The sequence below is a fragment of the Callithrix jacchus genome, chromosome 2 (genome assembly GCF_049354715.1).
Source record: "Callithrix jacchus isolate 240 chromosome 2, calJac240_pri, whole genome shotgun sequence".
Taxonomy (NCBI): domain Eukaryota; kingdom Metazoa; phylum Chordata; class Mammalia; order Primates; family Cebidae; genus Callithrix; species Callithrix jacchus.
In genome coordinates, this window is record NC_133503.1 from 33,951,393 (window position 1) to 33,959,371 (window position 7,979).

At 40.6% G+C, this 7,979-nt stretch overlaps 1 pseudogene; it reads left to right on the forward strand.

Annotated features, from left to right (window-relative positions):
• Nucleotides 1-5,934: 5,934 nt before the first annotated feature.
• LOC108588422 (small integral membrane protein 14 pseudogene) lies at nt 5,935-7,506 on the forward strand (annotated as a pseudogene).
• The last annotated feature ends 473 nt before the right edge of the window (nt 7,507-7,979 follow it).

Here is a 7,979-nt window from a genome sequence, read left to right on the forward strand (position 1 = left end):
TTAGTGGTCCCTCGTCCGAGAGGCCTCTCCTAACCATGCTTTTTAAAGTAGCTCCCATTCACTCGAGCGCATTTTCTTCTTTAAACTCTCCCAGAGCTTTTTTCACTAATGATAGTTTTCTTGTTTACTTACTTGTTTGCTGACTATCTCTCCCAGCAATTGATAAGTCCCGTGAAAGCAGGGGTCCTGTCTGTCTTATTCCCCCAAACCGTAGAACAGAGCTGCACACATAGTAGGCATTCAATAAATGTTTGTTACGTAGGTGAATGGATCGTTTGCTCAATGAGCACTTATAAAATGCTCCTTGGCAGACATTATGAAATTCAGAAATTTGAAGCCAGGGACACAGTAGGTTGTCACCAATGCTGTTGCCAGCATGGCTTTCTTGCAGATCAGTGGAGAGGTTGAGGCAGAAGAATCACTGGAACCCGGGAGGCGGAGGTTGCAGTGAGCCTATATTGTGCCACTGCACTCCAACCTGGGTGACAGAGCAAGACTCCATCTCAAAAAAAAAAAAAAAAAAAAAAAAGATACAGTATTACAACCTCATGGGACCACCACATATAGGTCCATCATTGACTAGTATGTCCTTACGTAGCACATGACTGTGCAACCTCCTTGCTTGCAGCCCAGGGAGACCAGGCCCACTCTCCTGGCTATTTCCTTGTATTGCCTCTTGGTGAGTGGCAGCCACAGCTCTGTGTGAGACACTGTAAGGACTTTTAGGACACAGTGCCGTGTGCAAAGAGACCACTCATTTACACGCATTTATTCATTTTATTCATTTAACCAGTACTCACCTAGTACTGTCAAGAATTCTGAATCTGAGACTTTATCCTACTGGCAAGCTAACTAGTTCACCTGCCACCATTTCATGCTGAGAGAAGATAGGAGACTCTTAGGTGAGAGATAAAGGATGGTTTATTACTCACAGCAGTTGCAGTATTAGCATCTTTGTAGTGGTTCCTCAAGCCCTGACTTCCATAGAGTGACACAAAGAGGGCTTGATGACACCTGCATGCTCAGTGAGTTACATGAGGGGAGCCCTGAGCTTAGGGAACCTGACTATAATGGACAGTCTGTCTGCCCTTCGCTCTGGAGGGAGGCACCATCTCTGTCCTCCAGAGTTGTTTGATATACATGTCTTTGAAAGTGTAGTCCGGTGCAAAGAGCCGTCAGTGCGTCTGCTCACAAGATGTGCAGAAATGCTTGAGACCTGTGGAGAACTGCCTCACAATAAGAAGCCTAGGAGGCCCTCAGATTTGTGGAATGAATTAATGAATACCACGGGTTGGATGCAGCATTATATAGCTAAATAAGACATGGTTTCTGTCATTAGAGTTCATGTCTTCTTGCTGGGGAAGGAATTGGTAGGGCAGTACAGTGGGTGGTTAACTGCTTATGCCCTGGGCTTGGATGCCTTGATTTAAATCCTGCCTCTACCACATTGCATAGCTTTGGAGCCCTGGCCTTGGATTCCTCATCCTTAAAATGGAGATAAAAGGGTTATTGTGATTATATAGACCAATATAATTCAAAGTGCTTGGCTTAGTTCCTAATCACTGCTAAGTATCCAAGTAAATGTTAATTACTAGGTTGAAGTATACAAAATTACCTTTTCCGCAGTTAAATACTAGCAATTTAATATGATTCAACTTAGTCATATACCCACTATTATTAATCTTTTATTTGTTTACACATTATGATATGTAAACAATTGCCATGTGGAGGTGTACTCTGCAACATGACAGGCAAGCCCGGAGAGGCAGAAAGTATCTAAGGAAAAGAAATGGACTTGGAACCAGATGTGGCTCCGAGCCCCACCTTCTCTTCTCATTAACCTTGTGACCTTGGGTGAGCCACTTAACCTCTGAGCCCCTTGTCTCATCTGTGCTACAGATACAATAATCCCTTCTACTTCACTGGACACTGAGAAGCTGATGTCAGATGATGGATGTGAAATTGCTTTCTAACCTGGAAGACACTATACTCATGTGCTCATGCTCAGGATGGAGAATTCTTGAAGGCAGTGTGATTTGAGTCTGGGCTTGAACCACACTATCACTAGGTGTCACATAATATCCCTCTTAAGTCCTCCAATCACAGTTTTACATTTGAAGTATAGTATTGGTCACTACACATAAGTTGCTGTGTTAGAATCAAGTTACATCAGTCAGGTTTGTGTTCAAGGTCTATAGCCTTCAGCAGGGTAGGGGCCATCTGGTGACCACAGAAAGATCATTTCATTACAAAGGGTAATGGCTTGTAGCTAAATCAGTCAATAGCTAACATTTATCAAGCTCCTTCAATGAGCCATGGATAGTTTTAGCTGTTTGCAAGAATTGCTTCTGACTGAAACCTTGAAAATCCCTATAATATAGGTGGGCACTATCATTATCCTCCATTTTAGAGATGAGAAGACTGAGGCAAAAATGAAGTTTAAATTAGAAAATGGTGGAACTAGACTGGTCCAGTTCCCTTTCAAGTTCCCTTTTAAGACACACAGTCGTTTGAGTATTAACATCATTACATTGACTGAGCACCCTCAGAAAAAGAATTACCAACGCTTAATTGGCCCCATACAAGGGAGGCAGACCCCAAAGCCATCTTTCTGGAGCAGCTATAGTTGTTTAAGCTGCTACGGTTGCACAGTCATGTGCTACATAAGGACATGCTAGTCAATGATGGACCTATATATGGTGGTCCCATGAGGTCGTAATACTGTATCTTTTTTTTTTTTTTTGAGATGGAGTCTTGCTCTGTCACCCAGGTTGGAGTGCAGTGGCACAATATAGGCTCACTGCAACCTCCGCCTCCCGGGTTCAAGTGATTCTTCTGCCTCAATCTCCCAAGTAGCTTGGACTATAGGTGCCCGCCACTACACCTGGCTAATTGTTTGTATTTTTAGCAGAGATGGGGTTTCACTATCTTGGCAAGGCTGGTCTTGAACTCCTGACCTCATAATGATCCACTCACCTCAGCCTCCCATAGTGCTGGGATTACAGTCATGAGCCACTGCGCCTGGCCTATAACACTGTATCTTTACCATATATTTTCTATGTTTTATATATACAAATATTTACCACTGTGTTACAATTGCCTACAGTATTCAGTACAGCAACATGCACATGTACAGGTTTGTTCCTAGGAGTTGTAGGAAATACTATGTAGCCTAGGTGTGCAGTAGACTATACCATCTAGGTTTGCATAAAAACCCTCTGATGTTCACACAACAACGAAATGGCTTAAGGATGTGTTTCTCAGAACTTATCCCAGTTCAGTGATGTAAGACTGACCTTGCTGATGGAAGTTCTGCTCCTCCCACAAGCAGCCAGGGAAAGCCAAGTGGTGCTGGGGACTTGAAGGCTATTGGAATAGCTCCATCCCTCTATATCTGTACACTGCTGTATACACCGCTGAAAAAGTAAGAACTTTGGTTTTCTTTGGCAGACAACCTCTGTGGTATGAAAAATAATGCTCAACTTGTTTGCTTTTCACATATCTTTGGAGCCTATGCGCTCCAAAAAGTTCTTGCGTTTAGCTTTTCCTGAACTAAAGCATTGGCCCAGAATCAGCAGATAGCTGTCCTTGTGGAGGTCCCAGACAATTAGAGTAAGGTTTGCCTTCTATAGCAGGAAGACACAAAGAAACAGTGGTTTAAAGAACAAAATTTCTTTCTCATTCTTGTAATAGTCCAAGAAAAGCATTCCAGGCTGCCTGATGATTCTGCTCCATGCGGTCATTCAGGAATTCAGGTTCCTTCTAAGTGGATCCGCTATTCCCTAGGGCAGTGCTTCTCAAACTGTATGTGATAAAGGACTGATTTCATTTTCTGTAAAAAGTAATAAAAAGCGAATTTCTGAAAAAAAGAAAGGAAAACCTCAAAGACGCAAAATACAAACCTACACTATTTTATTATCAGCTATAACAGCCATAATATTACTTACTTAAATTGCTGTAAAAGTTACTGTGCCCTCTCAGTTTCTGTACTTACCTCTTTGTTGACTGGTGCTGGAAACCCTTTGAGAAGGACTGGCCTGAAGCTTTGTCATCATCCCCATGGTTGAAGCTGGGTTGCCATCATGTTCGGGTGACAGTTATGGGAAAAAAGAACAGAAGGTGAAGGAGGCCCCATAAAACATTATCATTATTTTTTAAATGTTTAGTCAGGCTTATTGAGGTCTAATTTACATAAAATAAAGTTCCCTTTTAAGATGCACAGTGGTATGAGTATTGACAAATCATGAAATTAATAAGACATAGACATAAAACAATGGAAATGTTCCTCCAAAATTCTCTCTTGCTCCATTTTAAATTAATCTCCTCCTCTTCTTGTTTCTGGAAATTGCTAATCTGGTTTCAGCCCCTATAGTTTTGTGTTTTCTAAACACCACGTAAATGGAATCACACTGTATTTAGCAGTTTGAGTCTGCCTTTTTTTAAAACCTAGGATAACACTTTTGAGATTCATTCTTGTTTTCGTGTGTATCAAGTAATTGATTTTAATTAGATATACAACAATTTCTTTATCTATTATGTTGATGGGCACCTGGGCTCACCTAGGATAGTACGAATAAAGGTGATGTAATCGCTTGCATGGAGGTCTTTGTGTGAACGTATTTTATTTTCCCTTATGTCAGTACCTAAGAGTGGGATTTCAGTGCCATATGGTAAATGTGTAACTTCATAAGAAACTCACACTATCTTTGGGAGGCCGAGACGGGTGGATCACGAGGTCAAGAGATTGAGACCATCCAGGTCAACATGGTGAAACCCCGTCTCTACTAAAAATACAAAAAATTAGCTGGGCATGGTGGCGCGTGCCTGTAATCCCAGCTACTCGGGAGGCTGAGGCAGGAGAATTGCCTGAGCCCAGGAGGCGGAGGTTGCGGTGAGCCGAGATCGCGCCATTGCACTCCAGCCTGGGTAACAAGAGCGAAACTCCGTCACAAAAAAAAAAAAAAAAAAAAAAAAAAAAAAAGAAACTCACACTATTCCAAAGTGGGAGTAGTACTCTCACCAGGAATGGATGGGATGACAGTTTGAATTGCTCTGCATTCTAAGCAGCGCTTGCTGTTGTCAGTTGTTTTTTTTTGTTTTTTTTTTTTTTTTTTCCTTTGGAGACGGAGTTTCGCTCTTGTTACCCAGGCTGGAGTGCAATGGTGCGACTCGGCTCACTGCAACCTCCACCTCCTGGGTTCAGGCAATTCTCCTGCCTCAGCCTTCTGAGTAGCTGGGACTACAGGCACGCGCCACCATGCCCAGCTAATTTTTTGTATTTTTAGTAGAGACGGGGTTTCACCATGTTGACCAGGATGGTCTCGATCTCTTGACCTCGTGATCCACCTGCCTCGGCCTCCCAAAGTGCTGGGATTACAGGCTTGAGCCACCGCGCCCAGCTGTCAGTTGTTTCTAAGAATTGTCTGGTTGTGATATCACATTGTTGTCTGAACTTGCATTTCCCTAATGATGGTTTGTGTTGAGCATGTTTTTATGTGTCCATTCGTCAACCTTATCTCTTCTTTGGAGGAGAGTTTTAATTTTTTGCCAAATTTTAAATTGGGTTGTTTGGGGTTTTTGTTGTTGTTGATTTGTGAGAGTTTTTAAAATATATTCTGGATACCAGTCCTATATTAGAACATGTTTTGTCAGTATTTTCTCCCAGCCTATGGCTTATCTTTTAATTTCCTTAACAATGTCTTTTGAAGAGCAGCCATTTAAAAGTTTTGGATAAAATATAATTTATCAAAATATTTCCTTTTATGGTTCATTATTATTATTATTTTGAGACAGAATCTTGCTCCATCACCCAGGCTGGACTGCGGTGGCATGATCATAGCTCACTGTACGCTTGGACTTCATAGTTCACCATACCCTTGACTTACTGGGCTCAAGCGATCCTTCCACCTTAGCCTCCCAAGTAGCTAGGACTAGATGCATGTGGTACCACACCTAATTTTTATTCTAATTTACTGTACTGTCAGGGTCTCACTATGTTGCCCAGGTTCTTTTGTGTTTTATTTAAGAACGGGCTGCGTAACCCCAGGTGGCAGTGATTTTTTCCAATGTTTTCCTGTAAAAGTTTTACAATTTTAAGTCTTACATTTTGAGATAATTTTGTCTATGGTGTGAAATATAAGTTAAGATTTGTTTTTATTTCATATGGCTATCCAATGATATTTTAGCATTATTTGTTGTAAACACTATATTTTCCCAGTTGAATTACTTTGGTACCTTTGTCTTAAATCAATTGGCCACGTATGTGTGTGTTTATTTCAGGATTGTTTATTTGGTTTCCGTTATCTCTGAGCCTAGCCTTTCACAAATACCACACCATCTTGAAATAAGGTGATGTGGCACTCGAATCAAAACAGAGAAGTGGGAGGAAGCTGGCGGCCAGGAGCGGCAGCGGCAGCGGCAGCGGCAGCGACGCTCGGAGCAGCCACAGCCTTCCGGGAGCTCCAGGTAGTCTTTCTGCCGAGCCTCGGTCCCCGCCCCCATCCTCCCCGCCCCATCGGTTGTTGTCTGGGCGGATTTAAACAGTCAAGTAAAATCAAGCTGGGTAATCCTGGCAGAAGGTGGATTTTATCCCTGTGAATGTGTTTGCTCTCATGAACATGCGATGAGAAGACTGATAAATCTGTTACGGCAGTCCCAGTCCTACTGCACAGACACAGAATGTCTTCAGGAATGACCAGGACCCTCTGGTGATAATGGCATCAGTGTTACTATGATCTTAGTGGCCTGGATGGTTATTGCATTGATCTTGTTCTTACTGAGACCTCCTAATCTAAGAGGATCAATCCTACCTGGAAAGCCAAAAAAGTCCTCATAATGGAAAAGATCCACCAGCTCCTCCTGTGGACTAACTTTGTGATATGGGAAGTGAAAATGGTTAACGCCTTGCACGACCAAACGAATGAAGATGACCAGAGTACTCTTAACCCCATTAGAACTATTTTTCCTTTTGCATCTGCCATATGGGATGGTTTGTTTTCATGAGCTTCTAGAAATTTCACTTGCAAGCTTATTTTTGCTTCCTGTGTTATCACCATTCCTATTAACAGTATATTTGAGTGAACGGTATTTTTAAAAAGTTATGGCTTTTTTGGTTGTCTTAATCTTAAACATTCCTCTCATTCTGTTTGTAACTGTGATTATAATTTTTGTGGTAATTTCTGGCCTGATTGAAGGAAATTTGAGAGCTCTGCATTTATATATTTTAAATAGTTTTGATAGGGTTTTAAATTGCTTTTTTAATAAGGTATTTATAAAGTTATTTGGGGTTGTCTGAGATTGTATAAAAGAAAATTAGAACCACACTGTATTTACATTTACCTTGGTAGTTTATTTGTGGATGGCAGTTTTCTCTAATTTTTGGGACTGTGGTAGCTCTTGGATTGTTTTGCAAATTACAGCTGAAATCTGTATCATCCATTAAACTGGCTATGTGGCCAGAATAGGAAAAGAGAAAAAATATATAAAATGGTTGTTTACTAATTTTATACTCCCATTAAAAATCTATAATGTTAAGAAAACTTTAAATAAACATGATTGATCAGTAAATAAATTTAAAAAAAAGAAATCAGGTTATGTGCATCATCCAACTTTTTTTTGCTTTCTAAAACTGTATCTATAGATGGTCATGTTGTCTGCAAATAATAACAGCTTTTTTTCTTCCTTTCAAACGTGCATGACTTTTATTTCTTTTTCTTGATTTATTCTGCTGGCAAAACCTACAATATAATGTTAGATAAGAGTGATGAGAGCAAACTTCCTTGTGTTGTTCTTGATTTTAGTGGGAAAACATTCAGTCTTGAAGTATGATATGAGTAGAAGGTTTTTCATACACGTCATTTATCGTGTTGATAACAATTTCTGGTTTTCTGAGAGATTTTTGTCATGAATAGATGCTGAATTTTATCAAATGATTTTTCTGTATCTATTGTAGTGATTATGTTGTGTTTCTCTTTTAGTCT